Source organism: Bufo gargarizans, chromosome 1 (genome assembly GCF_014858855.1).
Source record: "Bufo gargarizans isolate SCDJY-AF-19 chromosome 1, ASM1485885v1, whole genome shotgun sequence".
NCBI classification, from domain to species: Eukaryota; Metazoa; Chordata; class Amphibia; order Anura; family Bufonidae; genus Bufo; species Bufo gargarizans.
Genome location: NC_058080.1, coordinates 68,886,282 through 68,902,716, shown reverse-complemented (window position 1 = coordinate 68,902,716; position 16,435 = coordinate 68,886,282). Strand labels below are relative to the sequence as shown.

Genomic DNA, 16,435 nt, shown 5'->3' with positions numbered 1-16,435 from the left:
ATGATCGGGTTTCCATCCCGATCATCTCCTAGCAACCGTGCGTGAAAATCGCACCGCATCCGCACTTGCTTGCGGATGCTTGCGATTTTCACACAACTCCATTCATTTCTATGGGGCCTGCGTTACGTGAAAAACGCACAAAGAGGAGCATGCTGCGATTTTCACACAACGCACAAGTGATGCGTGAAAATCACCGCTCATGTGCACAGCCCCATAGAAATGAATGGGTCAGGATTCAGTGCGGGTGCAATGCATTAAACTCACGCATCGCATCCGCACGGAATACTCGCCCGTGTGAAAGGGGCCTTAGGCCCCTTTCACATGAGCGTGACGGATTGGCTCCGAATGCGTTCAGTGAAACTCGCACCATTTTGCAAGCAAGTTCAGTCAGTTTTGTCTGCAATTGTGTTCAGATGTTCAGTTTTTTCCACGCTGGTGCAATGCGTTTTGATGCGTTTTTCACGCGAGTGATAAAAAAACGGAAGGTTTACAAACAACATCTCTTAGCAACCATCAGTGAAAAACGTATCGCACCCGTACTTGCTTCCGGATGCAATGCGTTTTTCACTGAAGCCCCATTCACTTCTATGGGGTCAGGGCTGCATGAAAAAACGTAGAATATAGAACATGCTGCGTTTTTCACGCAACACAGAACTGATGCGTGAAAAAAACAAAAAACACTTATGTACACAGACCCATTGAAATTAATGGGTCAGGATTCAGTGTGGGTGCTATTTGTTCACGTCACTCATCACACCCGCGCGGAAAACTCACTCGTGTGAAAGGGGCCTTAGAGTAATCCGGTCCATATTTTATTACTGACCCTAAAATGTTTAATTATGCAGTAAGTGGGCCCCGACAGCAATACTAAATTTTTTACCACTGAGGAAGGAACAAGACATTCCGAAATGCGTCTGGTGGGCTTGGCTTGATAAAAATAGAAGGAAAAAGGTCCACAACAGGTCTCCACTCATTGGTCTCACACACCGGGATTCTAACGACGCATGCGCGGCGAAATCATCTAAGCTGCCATTGAACTGAGCAGACGGGGAACACAGGTTAAGAAGGAGGACTGCCCCGTAGCCAGAGCCGTGAGTTGTAATCCCTAACATTAAATGTATAACGAGGAGTGACATACTGGGCATCCACTATTGGAATAATTACAAGTGCCTGTTAGGGTCCATTCACACGTCCGTTGTTTCTTTCCTGATCTGTTCCGTTTTTTGCGGAACAGATCTGGACCAGATCTGGACCCATTCATTTTCAATGGGTCCTAAAAAAAAAAAATAATCGGACAGCACAATGTCTGATTTTTTTTCAGGACCCATTGAAAATGAATGGGTCCAGATCTGGTCCAGATCTTTTCCGCAAAAAACGGAACAGATCAGGAAAGAAACAACGGACGTGTGAATGGACCCTTATAAGACAGCGGGAGTGCATTGGCGCTACATGTCCTATAGTGAATTCAGGAACGGTGTCCATTGTATCAGGGACCTGATAACAGCAATATAAGGGTCATTGTGGACCTATATTAAATATTGGAACAATTCATATTGCACAACAAGTCCCAGTAGAAGCACAAACAGCGCTAACAAGTTGGATGTGATTTAGACCATTGATTTGGCCAATAAACATATCAAACACAGCGCCCTCTGGTGGCCCAAGATCAATACAGCAAGCATCTAGTAATAAAGGCAAAGAACACCTTCCGCAATGCGATTCAACACCATGCACATTACATGCACCTAGAAGGACTTTGCAACAGGATAGTTTAGGAACATTATATAAATTGATATAAATCCTATGTAAAGCATTACAGAGGAGCGGTCACCTTTTAGTAAGTACTTGTATTCTCCATGTAATAATTTCTTATATCGATATGTAGGGTCATCCCTCTATTATTCCTTCCAGAAATTTATGTATGGTTGTTTGTAGACGTGGTATTTCACGTGACTCAATGGAGCGAATGGTAACCGCTCTGTTCTACTGCTGTACCGATGACGAGAGACTCCCCATACATGAGCTTTATGTACTATGTACAACTCATGACAAGAGGCACCTTTCTTCTACATCCAGTATCCAACCAATACTAAGATGTGTAAATTCTATAAATCTGGTCTATGTCCACTGCCACTCACCTCACCAGACCTCTCCAGTCCCCCATACCCTCCAATGGTCACTGTGGCCAGTCTTCATCCTCTACCTGGGATAAAGGTTAGGGCCTACTGTCTTCCAGATCTTAACTCAGTGTATGTAGATACCTGAAACTGCACCTCACACCAATACCAACTGACACCATACACTACACACAAACCACTTATTCCTATTAATAGAATTAAACAGAACAGTTAAAGAGCATCTGTCAGCAGTTTTGTACCTAGGACACTGGCTGACCTGTTACATGTGCACTTGGCAGCTGAAGGCATCTGTGTTGGTCCCATGTACGTATGTGCCTGCACTGCTGAGAAAAATGAAGTTTTATTATATGCAAATAAGCCTCTAGGAGCAACAAGGGTGTTACCATTGCACCTAGAGGCTCTGCTCTCTCTGCAGCTGCCGCACCCTCTCCACTTTGATTGACAGGACCAGGCAGTGTAAACATCATCAAGTCTGGATCTGTCAATCAAAGTGCAGAGAGCAGAGCCTCTAGGTGTAACTGCAACGCCCCCGTTGCTCCTAGAAGCTAATTTGCATATATCAAAACATCATAGTTCTCAGCAATGCGGGAACATATGAACATGGGACCAACACAGATGCCGTCAGCTGCCAAGCGCACATGTAACAGGTCAGCCAGTGTCATAGGTACAAAACTGCTGACAGATGCCCTTTAAATATTGGTTTTCTCACTTCCTCTTCTACTGTACGCTACCAGTCTGACACTGACCGCATTGATCTGGATACTGTCAGACAGTGCAGGGACACTGGCCTCTATTCGTAAAATTCTAGTAGGAATAACAGCAGAACGGCACAACACAGAGTAAGGGCTCATATTTTCGTTGCGGACCGAATACAGACCTTTTTATTTCAACGGGGCCGCATAAGATGTGGACAGCACACCGTGTGCGGTTTGCATCCGTATGTCCATTCCGCAGCCCCGCAAAAAGGATAGAACATGTCCTACTGTATATTCTTGTCCATTTCTACAGGGGCTTTTCATGGCAGCATGCATCCGGTCAGTGTCTGCAGAACACAGACGGTCGTGTGCATGAGGCCTTATGAGAACAGATGTTCCTGACCTATTATTACAAGGACGATGCAAATAGTTACCATAACAGACATGTTAGAAGAGGTGAGGGGTAGGTACTCTTTAAAGCAGTGATGCCCATCCTGCGGCCCTCCAGCTGTTGTAAAACTACAACTCCACCTATGCCCTGATGTAGGCTGATAGCTGTAGGCTGTCGGAGCATGATGGGAATTGTAGTTTTGCAACAGATTGGGCATCCCTGCTTTAAAGAGATGCATTTCCCTGCCCTCCCAGGAGTCAGACATGGTGATGCAGACCACGTGCCCTGTATTAACCATGTAAACTGAAGGCGCTGCAACCGTCCCCCTATTGAACAGGAGCGGACCCCATCCTACCTCAGTGTGTACGTGTCGCTTTCATCTTGTAGGCCTGCTCTCAGCACTTCCTATGCAGCTCACCACCACATTTCCTCTAACATTAGCATGCACATCACTGTACGACACCGGTACATGCCAGGCAATGTTAAAGAGGTTCTCTCACGTCTGAAAACAGCATTTACCATGTAGAGAAAGTTAATACAAGGCACTTACTAATGTATTGTTATTATCAATGTTGCTTCCTAAGCCTTCCTTTACTGGCTGGATTCATTTTTCCATCACTTTATACACTGCTTGTTTCCATGGTTACTACCACCCATCCTCTAGCAGTGGCCGTGCTTGCACAGTATAGGAAAAAGAGCCGGCCTCTGCATTACACGGAGCCCATACATTTTAATGCTGTACGGAAACAGCATTACAAAAGACATTTTCCACGATTCGAAGCGTGATCCGCTCAAGCCTAGTCTAGGCATTTGGGGCAGAAATGGGCCCCTCATTGACGTCTGCCAACCCAAAACTGAATCAGGAAACCCGACGGTGTGGCCGTACGCTTATGATATCAGTTATAAAGGCTAGTGAGCAGTTAGAGTATGGCCAGAGCATCATGGACATGGACCTTCTATGTTCTCCTTGTGCCGGTGAGTTGTCTCCGACTTCTCTTGTTTGCATCACCCTGAGGTTATATGGCCCCGTGAGTAATATGGAGGCACCCGCTAAATGATGGCTAAGAAATAAATTATGAGGCAGGTTAAAAGGGTTGTCTCACTTCAGCAAGTGGCATTTATCATGTAGATAAACTTAAAACAAGGCACTTACTAATGTACTGTGATTGTCCATATTGCTTCCTTTGTTGGCTGTATTCATTTTTCCATCACATTATACACTGCTTGTATCCATGGTTACGACCACCCTGCAATCCATCAGCGGTGGTCGTGCTTGCACACTATAGGAAAAAGCACCGGCCTATGTGCGCTCCCGCAGGCCAGACAGGCTGGCGCTTTTTCCTATAGTGTGCAAGCACGACCCTCACCGATAGATTGCAGGGTGGTCGTAACCATGGAAACGAGCAGTGTATAATGTGATGCAAAAATTAATCCTGCCAGCAAAGGAAGCAATATGGACAATCACAATACACTAGCAAGTGCCTTGTATTCACTTTCTATACATGATAAATGCCACTTGCTGAGGCGACACAACCCCTTTAAGTCTACCATCTATAATGCCAGTCTTTGTATATGCCCCCATATTTCTCAATGTATTTACACCAGACAATTGTCATGCAGAGATTGAAAAATCTACCTTATGGGCTTCATTCACACGAACGGGAAAAATGGCCGTTTTCAGAACCCATAGAGATCTATGGGGCTATTCACATGGCCGTTTATTATTATTGGGCAGGTAACAGTGGCGTCCTATGAAATCAACAGGCCAGTTTCAATGGCTGTTCAGACAGGAATGGACCTGTCCAACGGCTGTTAAAACGGGGTAAAAGTACCTTTCAAGGGTTAAATTATATATATATATATATATATATATATATATATATATATATATAAAAACACCTCATCCACTTGACCACACAGGGACAGTCTTTCGCGTCTCTCTCAATGCAGAAGGATCTGCGCTCAGGTCCTTCTGCATGGAGAGACACGTGAATGACTGTCGGGATTTGGGCTCAGAAGGAGCCACTTCCACAAGTTAGCACTAGCAAGACGGTTCTCTTTACTTGGGAGATGTCTGTCTGCACAATGGAGAGGGTGAGCTCCACTGATATTTCTGCAGCAAAAACTTCACAGGGCGCTGCCGCTGTGCTGAAGTTTGGGTGCGGCAAAAAAAAAAAATAATAATTAGGGCTCAGGATTGGCCTGGAAAACATGGTCCGTGTGTCAGCCGCGTCTCATAGGCAGACGGCGGCTCCCCTGACGGTGTCATAGGGATTTAGGATATAGTCAGACTGTCTGATTGCGGGGCTACTACTACAGTGTACTCACATCATGCACTATAATACAGTCAGTTCAGGTCAAAGGAGCGGTGATCGGCCCGGGAGATACATCAGACACGTGGACCACGTTTCCCGGTTGATCATGGTTTATCTTCCAGCAATGGGAAAACACAGCCGACTTAAGTTACATTAATGCAACTCAATTTTGTAATTAACGTCATTTAGTTTTGCTCTATTTGATTTGAAAGGAAATGCAACGTAAATGCAGTTACATTGCTGCAGTTTTTTTTGTATCCGTTTCTTTGCCGCATCCAAAATGCGGCGACTCCGCAACGTGTGGCCGAACCCACTGCAGAGTTGTGATATGTTAAAGCTGCATCAACAATTACATTCACAAAGCAGTTCAAGAATAGCGCCTTATCCAACCCTGGTGTTCTGCATCGCAGGAGTTATCTATAGGATTGCATTCATCATAGCTGCATACGGTACATTCTTTAACAGCCTTGTAACGATATGACCAGACGGCGTGAACGTGCGGCGGCTGTGCGGGCCGCAGCGGGTCCGACTTAAAGGGGTTGTCCCACGACAAATATTCTACAGTTTTCAAACTGGATCCGATTACTTTTACAATTGAATGTTATTAAACATTCAGAATAGCCAATGAGTTATTCAATATAATGTATCTGTATAGCGCCACCTGCTGTTTGTTCTTTTTCCTATTTCTTTGACCTGCTCACTGAGATGGCTGCACATGCTCAGTTTCATCTTTCAACTGCCGGTGATAGGAAGGGAGCTACAGAGGAAAGACACGCCCCCTGATAAAGGACACGCCCCTTGAGCTGCCAGCGAAACTGGTCGCAGCCAGGATCGCCAAGTAGCGGTGATCCCATAGAGATGAATGGGACTGCTGCACCCGTTGAAAGAAAGCCAACACTTCTGGATTTATTGCGACTAGCGCAGCGATCCCATTCATCTCTATGGGATCAACACTAGTTAGCAAACCTGGGCGCGACCAGTGCCGTGTAGCCCTAGCCTAAATCTAGCAGAGCAACTGGAGCGATGGATGTGGAGATCTCTGGACCCATGTGAGGTACAGGGTTGGTTCTAGCTTTGGAAAGAGATTGTCATGTACTATATGTCTGATTTTTTAACTTTTACATGAATCATGGGATAACCCCCTTTAAACTGATAAAGACCACGTTGTTTAGCTGTGCAGCCATTAACAATACAGATCGACGAAACTGTATGGTCTTCATTAGCTTAATTAAAACCCACTGTAGCCCAGCATGGCCGTGTCACAAGCGCCAGATGTGCCATGTGGTCGTACCCTATATGCATGTTTGTTGATGCAGTAACTGCACCACAACTGCGCTGCGTGGCAGCACCTGAGGCTGCAATCAGGGTATAGCAGCACTGCGCGGTTGTGTACTGCGCGGCCATCCGAGACCCACTGCACCATAGTGACTAATTATAAGCGCGCAGTCTTCATTGTTAATAGCCGAGGAGTTTGGCAGGTAACCACGCGGCCATTAACAATGTGGGCATGCCCCTAGACTTTGTCGCATCGAGTGACAGCTGTAGTGCACAAGTCAATTTACTGCTCTCCACTACAGCTACAAGTCACAGAAGTCTAGGTGTAGCCCCTGCCTAAGGCCTCATGCACACAAACGTATTTTCTTTCCGTGTCCGTTTCTTTATTTTTGCGAACCATATACGGAAAGATTCACTTCAATGGGTCCGCAAAAAAAAAAACTGAAGTTACTCTGTGTGCATTCCGTTTCCGTATTTCCGTTCTGTGGTCCGCAAATCACGGATTCGCAAAATATAGATAGGGTCCTTGTGCGTCCCACAATTTTTATGGGAGCCACTGTAAAAAAAAGCCTATTTTTTTCCGTAAAATGGACAATAGGACAGGTTCTATAATTATCAGCCCAGCCGCGCAGATGCAGCCATCAAGCGGATGACATCCATGTGCTGTCCGTTTTTTAGATATTTTTTGGATCCATAAAAATGAATGGGTCCATGGGCGAGCCGCATAAAATGTGATTTATACACGGACCAAAAATACGGTCGTGTGCATGAGGCCTAAGCTAAAACCAGGAGTGAAAGAGAGAACGTATAAGGGCTCGTGGACACAAACCATTCATTTCAATGGCACTTGAAAAAACCCAGAAATGACTGTGTGCATTCTGTGTCCGTATGTCCGTTCCACAAAAAAAAAATAGTACATGTCCTTTTTTTGCCCGTTTTGCAGACAATAGGCATTGTTACAATGAATCCACCAAAAAACTGATGTCACACGGACGTTATCTATATTTTATGCGGACTGCAAAATACATACGATTGTGTGCATGGGCCCTAATGGAAAGATTTGTGCGTCTTCTGTGTTTTGGACCCATTCCTGGTTTTGGCTTCCAAATACTGATGCGAAAGGACAAGTTCTCTGTGCACTTGACGGCACCCCTAGCCGCACACCGCCAGTCACGCCATTTATCAATCCACAATCATCTCATAGGTGTGTGTGCAGTTTGCAGACGTGGACACTAGCACCGCTCGATGCTTGCCCTACTTTGAGAAGATTTCGCCTTGCACACAAACCTTTTCCTGGAACAAGCGCTTTTATGATGAATTATTTATGCTCCCTCACCACTGGCGTAATTAAGAATGCAAAAGACAAGCTGGGCAAAAAAGGCAGCCGGCATTTATACAGCGTGCCGCTTCCCTGTGACCACGGCAATCATTCCGTGCAATTCCAGCACCAGGTAAGAAGCCTCTTACTTAACCCTGAGGACGTCCACAGGAGCTGCCTTCCTATGAGAGAAGAGCATGACCTGGAAGGCTGCTGGTCTAAGTGGATGGACACCAGACCCAGGTCTCCTCCTGTTGTGCAAGTGAACCTAGGAAGACGGATGCTAAAGTGCGGCGTAATGGACCACTGGCCTTGGGGTAAGGTCAGAAGATCACAATAGCAGCTCCTTTCTAGATGCCCCATTAGGTCAAATGGTCGTCACAGATGGGTCTACACACTGGGGATCTGAAATTCTACAGTTCTAAATGGTGAAATCTTTGGCAAAAGAAAAAGAGATGAAACCTGTCACATGTTGCTTTGGAAATCTGCAGCATTCCTTTAAATCTATGGAGGTCATTTACATAGACCGCTGGGCTTGGTTTCCCCCTGCGCTGGTGGAGAAAGCACCTAATTTATGACGAGGATCAGCCCGCTGGCAGTCCGGCCGTGTAGCCGTATCCAAGGTGCTGCCAATCACTTGACGAACAAGGAAATGCTCGTGCGTGAAAGCATCCTTGGTGATCTTGTTTGGGCAGCAGGTCATACTGTGCAAGACTGGTGTCTGATGCCTGAAAACAATGATTCTCTATGGCAGAGCGCTGCAGTACTCCAGCTGTTGTGAAACTACAATTCCCAGCATGCTTCACTCATTTCTATGAGAGTTCTTATAAGAGCAGAACCAATATACACGCTGAGAGTTGTAGTTTCACAACAGCTGGAGTGCTCTATGGGGATAAGACAGCACTGGTCCCCATACAGAGGAGATGACTGCCACATGTCAATGCAGCTCTCACCTCCTCTGGCGAGAAGGCAATTATTGTTCCCTATAATAGCCTTCTGTGTCAGCCCGTGTGTCATATCATTTTAGGGCGACTTTTTATAAGCTATCCAGTGATCTATACCTTAAAGGGAGTTTTTACAGCATCCGATTCCTGCCTGGTAGAGAACTGTATTGTGGATGTGCCAAAATTGTGGTGCACAGTGCAGGCACAAGATTACGTGGCCAGATGACTGAAGAATTTTAGACACCTCGTCTGTCAACCAACCAAGGAAAAGAGGGGCTTCCTATGTGCAGCGGCAGAGATAGGATGCACCGAGGAGCTAGGGCCTGCCCTCAGTGCACCCAACAGCTCAGTTTCTTTGGCTGAATGCAGCAATGGATTACTATAATATAGGAAGTGTTTTAATTCTCTCTCAAAGCCCTACCAGACACTGTGGTTTATTATGTGACATTGTGCTATAGCCAGTTGCCATTTAATAGTGTAGGAAAACTGGGACAAATGCGATAGAACCACAGACATGAGAAAAGGCTGCATGTAGTTACATATATAGGACTGAGCTAGGCGTCTGTCACAGTACGGGACCATTTAGACTCCTGATGTTCAGTAAACACTAGCCTGCCCTTTAATGCATGCTCTACGGGGACGTTACCGCTTGATTTGCAGCTACTGTTCACTTGGAAGGCTTCTCCCCAGGAGAAAAAAAGGATCAAGGAAAGCAAAATTAATTTTCTTGTCCCATTTCAGGCCTCTAATGACACTTGCCAAAACAGACAGCACGATGCCAACAGAGTACGGAGGCGCTGACCTAAATGGAACAGCGCTGCCAACGGGCGTGTCTAAAAAGGAGCACTAAATCCATCTGCAACTCAATGGGGCAATAAAACAAGCATGTGTGTAAGCATCATCTAGGGCAGGGATGGGCAAACTGCGGCCCTCCAGCTGTTGTAAAAACCTGTAGGCTGTTCGGGCATGCTGGGAGTTGTAGTTTTGCAACAGCTGGAGGGCCGCAGTTTGAGGATGCCTGATCTAGGGGAACAAAAATCACTACGGACCCGTCAACATGACACCTGATCAAAATTTCCTGTGTGTAGGGGGAGGTGGGGTGGATACTGATGGTGTGTGCCCCTCACTTTCCCGTTTCGCACATCCTGCAATAAGTACAAGAATAGGACATTTTCTGCTTTTGCGGAGCCACAGAACAGCCAAATGGATGCAGACAGCACACTTTTGCGACCCCATAGAAATGAATGGGTCTGCATCTATTCTGCAAAAAAAAATAATCACAGCATTTCATAACAGAAACAAAATACCATGTTTTTTTTATTATAGTGTTTTGCACCTGTTTCGGTCTCATTTTTCATATTTTAAACTGTCTAACGTTTTTAGGTGCATTTACTAATGAAAATGGGCCTGTTTTGGAAGCATTTGCGCCTCATTCAACAATTTTCTGTTGTAGACCAATTCTAGTGGTGTTTTTTTGGGGGGAATATTTTTTTTTAAGTCTATTTATGTAGGTGCGTCTTTTCTTCGCATTAATTAGGTGTAAGTAGTTTTCTCCCCATGAGGTGGAAGCCAATTTTCCACATTTTAAGGGGAAAAAAAAATTCCTTCCCGACTCCAATCAGGCGATCTGAATAATTCCCTGGATCAGCGACCCATCTCTAGTAGCTGTAGCCTGTAATATTATTACACTCCAGAAATACATCCAGGCCCCTCTTGAATCCCTTTATTGTACTCACCATCACCACCTCCTCAGGCAGAGAGCTCCATAGTCTCACTGCTCTTACTGTAAAGAATCCTCTTCTATGTTTGTGTACAAACCTTCTTTCCTCCAGACGCAGAGGATGTCCCCTCGTCACAGTCCTGGGGATAAACAGATGATGGGAGAGATCTCTGAACTGTCCACTGATATATTTATACATAGGAATTAGATCTCTTTCTAAAGTGAATAACCCTAATTTTGATAATCTTTCAGGGTACTGTAGTCCACCCATTTCTGTTATTACTTTAGATGCCCTCCTCTGGACCTTCTCCAGCTCTGCTATGTCTGCCTTGTTCACAGGAGCCCAGAACTGTACACAGTACTCCATGTGTGGTCTGACTAGTGATTTGTAAAGTGGCAGGACTATGTTCTCACCACGGGCATCTATGCCCCTCTTGATACAACCCATTAACTTATTGGCCGTCTGCTTTGTTTGGGCCGTGCAACAATTGTTATAATAGTCGCATCGGCGGGTAGACATGTGCCCTTTCACGAACAAACGTTATACGACTGCAACTTTTTAATCTAATAAAGGAACTTTTTTCGCTGTTTGGACATTTCTGAGGACACTGGCTACCTCGCTCTTGGGATTTGTTCAGCCCTGTCATGGAAATTTTCTTTCGTAGGGTTCATAGTGTTCTCCTTAACTTGCCAGGTGCCCATAAGCTTGTTGCACCTGACAGAGCTTCTCGTAAGAGCCTCACTTATACAGGTAATATAAAGATGAAATGGCAATTAAAGTATTAGGTAGGGAGCTCCTCAAAGTATTCATTGTGGAGGAATTATTAACCTCAGCGCAAGTCCTTTCATCCTATAAATGGCGGATGGCAAAGGATTAAAGGAGATATTGTGGAATAATTCTGTAATGGACAAAAAGATGTTAGACAACTTATACTAACTAGTAGGTAAAGGGCTTTCATGTCTCAGAATAGTAATGGGTTACATCATGAGAAAGGGCTAAAAATAAAAAGAAAATGAACATGCCTGAAGAGCTCACCACTCACTGCCATGGAGGATAATGTTTGTATTTCTGACCAAAACTGTAAAAGCTCATTGACATGGCAGAGCACACTAATTATCTCCTTAGTATGGAGTCACTTGAGCATGGAGATGCATCATATAGCCAGAAGTATTGGGACACAGCTCTTAGTCATTGATTTCAAGAGTTTCATTCAGTCCCATTGGCACAGGTGTATAAAATCCACCTTTGTGGAAGAACGGGTAGTCCTAAAGATCTCACTGAATTCCAGGGTGGTCCTGTAAAAGGATGTCACCGCTGCCACATGTCTGTTCATGAAATGTTCTCCCTCCTAAATATTCCACCATCACGAGTGAGTGATATGACTTACTAGGATGGAAGATTAGTACAGCCATTTATCACCTCACCCCTTTTTCCATTAACAAACACACGGAGACCTTATTTTGGTGTAAAAGGCCGTAGCAGCCCATTTATTAACACATTAACCATCATAAAATGTTTACATAACTTGCATGTATCTGAACAATGTTCCAATTTCATAACCCCTTGATAATGAGGGATCCTGGAAGGCAAGCCCATCATATTAATCCTCCAGTTGAAGTTTAACCTTACCCTTGGCCGCACTCACCAACCCAAGGGCACCAAACATAAACATCATGCCCCTGCAGGCCTTCTAGCCCAAACAGATGCACACCCCAAAGAGTCATGCAACTCTTCCAAATAGTTTTGCCTCCCAAAATCTCCCTTCTACCTGCCGCAAACAAACATCGGTGACACCTCACCTATGTTCGTCCTGCCACACCCGAACAGCCATCTTCAACCCCTCTTGCAACCCCAACGCCCACAAATCTATCCCCACCTCATTTAAATTAACTCCATCTGCCTGTAGAAACTGTGTAGACACCTCCTCCAACTCCCTATGACGCACCACAACACCTCCTTGTTTAACTTCGCCCGTGCCTTGTTAATCCGATTCACGGATCTAGCAAACCTCCATGTACGACGAGCCACCACCTCTGACCACACTATCAACAGGCCCGGGAACTCCGCCCATAACGGCAACAGGTCCAATTTGATAACCCGTATGACATCCCTAGACCTACGCACCCCCAAATCGCTCCCACCAACATGAAGAACCAAAACATCCAGGAGTCTGTCTAAAGAGACATAAAATCTAAACTCCGGAAGAACCCTACCTCATAAAATACCCCGCAATCCCATCCAACAAACCTGTACCACCTGGTTTGAAAAACCCAACTGTCTTCCGTTCTTCCGATCAGCCCGCTGAGCTCCCCAATACACGTACGAATGCCCGAATATCCAGGCCAAACACGAGGACGACCCTGCAACAATAAGAAGGAAAACATCACACATTAACGCTACTACAGAGCATCCCCCCACTGCCGTGTAACCTGGCACACAAAAGAACCATCTATTCCAACACCTCCTAAAGCAAATGAGGGCAAACGTAAGAGCGAAAACATGCCGACTCCCAATGGCCAATCCGCTTAATTGCAGCATCGCCTAAACCCCACCTGGCTGCCTCTGTAGCCACCCCAATCCTAAAGGAATGAGAAGCAAACTCCCCAGCTGGCAAACCTGCGATTGTCAAGCACTTCCCAAAAACTGCGATAAACTGAAAACGAGAGAGCGTGGAACCATCCCGATGCACTAAGAAAGGCTCCGACCCCACAGGGCATTGATGCAGCAATTCCTCCACACACCTAACCGGACACACCGCACAGCCTAGCAACGAGTGTAGATTAATCTGCACCCCTTTTCCAACTGGGTCAGTCTTTGACCTCCTCAACAAACACTGCAATCCCTCCGTCCTTACACATACATTCCCCCGCAGCAAACCCCCAACTCGTTTGCTACTGGAAGACACTAACTCCGAAACCCTAAATGTCACAAAGAAAATCAACGAAAAAGCCACCCCTGTCACCCCTGCCGTCGCCAAAGCTAAACGTCTACAAAAAACCCGACCCATCGGCAAGCAAAATTTAACTTCCCCAAAACTGACTGAACCCTCCTAAGCTGGACCTTCTTAGCTCTTCGCAACAAAGCCACCTCCACATGCAAATCTGACACCTTGTCCTCCGGTAACCTACATTCCATCTCAACAGTGTCAATAACTATACCTAGAAACTTGACCAACGTGGATGGTCCCTTTGTCTTTTCCGGGGCAAGCGGAACCCCGAATGATGCAGCCACCCACTCCATTGTATGCAGCAAAGTGGAACATACCCGCTACCCCGCCGGGCCTAAGAAGAAGAAATCATCCAGATAATGCAATGCGGAATTCCATGCTGGCTCCTGTTTTACTACCCACTCCAAAAACAAGCTGAATGTCTCAAACAATGAACAAGAGTTTGCACATCCCATAGGCAAACAACAGTCAACATAAAATTGACCCTCCCAAATGAAAACCCAACACATGAAAACTACTTGGATGAATCGGCAGCAAACGGAACGCTGCTTCTACCGTATATCCGTCTTTGCTAATAGAGCTCCCAAACCAAAACGCTGATCCCAACTCACCGCTGCGTCAAAAGACGTATACGAAACTGAACATAACTCTCGCTCAATCCCATCAGCGAAAGCACTACCAGCCGGGTAAGAGAGGTGGTGAATGAGCTGGAATTTGTTTGGCTCCTTTTTAGGAACCAAACCAAGAGGAGACACCCTCAACCCTGGCAAAGGAGGCACAGAAAAATGCCCCGCTATGCGACCCGCTCTCAATTCTCTCTATTTTTTGCCTCACCATCTCTGTCCTGGTCAATGCTGAAATTAAGTTCCTAACAGCCACCTTAGATCCAACGACTCGCACGGAATCCGAAACCCCTCCGTAAAACCCGAGCGCAACAATTCAGCCGCTTCTCTATTTGGGTACCTCTTTAGTAATGGCAACATCGCGTCCACTTTCACCGATGTCGTTCCTCTTCTGCAAAGCCTCGAATCCCCGACCCAGCTTGAAACAACGGGACAAACTATGCGCGCCCCCCCCCCCCCCCCCCCCGCAAAAGGGCTGCATCCCTGCCTTTGGAGCAGCCATCAAACGCATCCAAAGACTGATGTCTTTGTGATCCCATCTGATACTAGGCCGCACTGCCTTCCGCTGTCGGAACTGCTCATCGTACCTAAGCCAAGCTACTCCCCTAAACACCCTGTAAGCCTCTCCAATGGAGTCCATATAGCAAAACAACGCCTTTTCCCCCACCACACTAGCCAAAATCGCAAACGCATAAACGTACAAGGTATCAAACGGTAACGCCGCTTTTCCTCCTCTTCCTTCTTGCTCTCGCCTGGTTTTACCCCATCTAAATAAAACTACTCCAGCGGAAGCAATGAAAAAATTTCTACATATTCTCCCTTCAAAGTCTTTTTGCTGACCTGCTTCAAATGTGTCCCCAGGGGCCCTTGAAAGCACACATAAACTTCCCCTTTCGCTGCGTCTTCCAACCTTACATCTTCAACCAATGCAACTTTTTCGCTACCCCCTGCTACCACACCTGAAGGCCCATCTGCTACCAACTCCAGCCTCCTTTCTCCTGATCCACCCCTGATGTTGCAAGAGCCGGCGCCCATGCTGTAGAAACCCCTGAACTAGGCCCCAAGCGTGACACCAATGCCAACAACTCCTGTGCCATCCCTCCCGCACTCTTAACCCCAGTTGCATTACTCTGCCCTGACCCCATCAGACCCACACGCTGTACCCCTATCATCCACTCACCAGGCGATCCCTGAGAAGACCTCTTAGCGGCCGCTGGACTTTGTCACGCAGATCTTTCTTGGGTGACCGGAGTAGATGTATCCGAAGGAACAGGAAAGGTGCGTGACATTGCTGTGTCGTCCAACCTCTCCTGGGCTTCCCATGCGTCTCGACTCCATTCCCTTTCCTCGACAGATCTGACAGCCGGAGACCCCCCGATCCAGGGCCAGCATCCTCAGACAAGGCATTACCCCACCCCTTATAATCTGAAAAAGCTGTACCAGCACCTGCAGAACACACCTGGTGTGTGGGCGCCTTCTTGTGTACACTCCTAGTACTCCTTGCAGCAGACTGGCTCCTTACTTCATTTGGCTCCCTGCCATCTCTAGCCGCATTAACTAGCAGAGGAGGAGGAGCTTCCCCTGCTACACTCCGAGTCCTGTAGAAAGCTGACGGCCATCAGTACTAGGCTGCAGCGCTCTCCTCCTCTCCCTGATCCTCCTGACGTCATGGCCCTCGCCTGGCAAAGTCGCTCTTCGGCTCAAAGAGGGACCCGCGGTCCCGCTCACAGGCAAGCCCTGTCCTGCGGCTCGCCCCCGACTTCAGTTCTCCTGCTAGGGGGAACGCCGTCGCCTGCACAGACCCCCCACACTGTCTGGGAGAGCCGTCCCGGGAACACCCCCGCCCCTCTCTCGCCGCTGTGCCAGTATCGGTAGCATGACTGTGCTCCAGTGCAAAAAGCAAGGTCTATATTGGCATGGTTGGCGAGTTTGCTGTGCAAGACACTTGACTGGCCGCAGTCCTCACCTCAACCCCATCCAATACTTTTGGGGATGAACAGAAACGGAGATTGTAAGCCAGGTTCTCTCATCCAACATCAGCGTCTGACCTCACAAATGCTTTTCTGGA

At 46.6% G+C, this 16,435-nt stretch overlaps 1 protein-coding gene across 4 annotated transcripts in view; it reads right to left on the bottom strand.

Annotated features, from left to right (window-relative positions):
* The window catches only part of JAKMIP1 (janus kinase and microtubule interacting protein 1), a 184,414-nt gene that overhangs the window by 141,717 nt on the left and 26,262 nt on the right, over window positions 1–16,435 (bottom strand). The window contains exon 1 of one of the 4 annotated variants that reach the window (XM_044282159.1): window positions 3,268–3,324. The exons of the other annotated variants lie outside the window; for them this stretch is intronic. The gene's annotated coding sequence lies outside the window, so the exon portion shown is untranslated. Of the gene's footprint in view, window positions 1–3,267; window positions 3,325–16,435 lie in introns of those variants that run through there. 4 annotated transcript variants of the gene reach the window in all.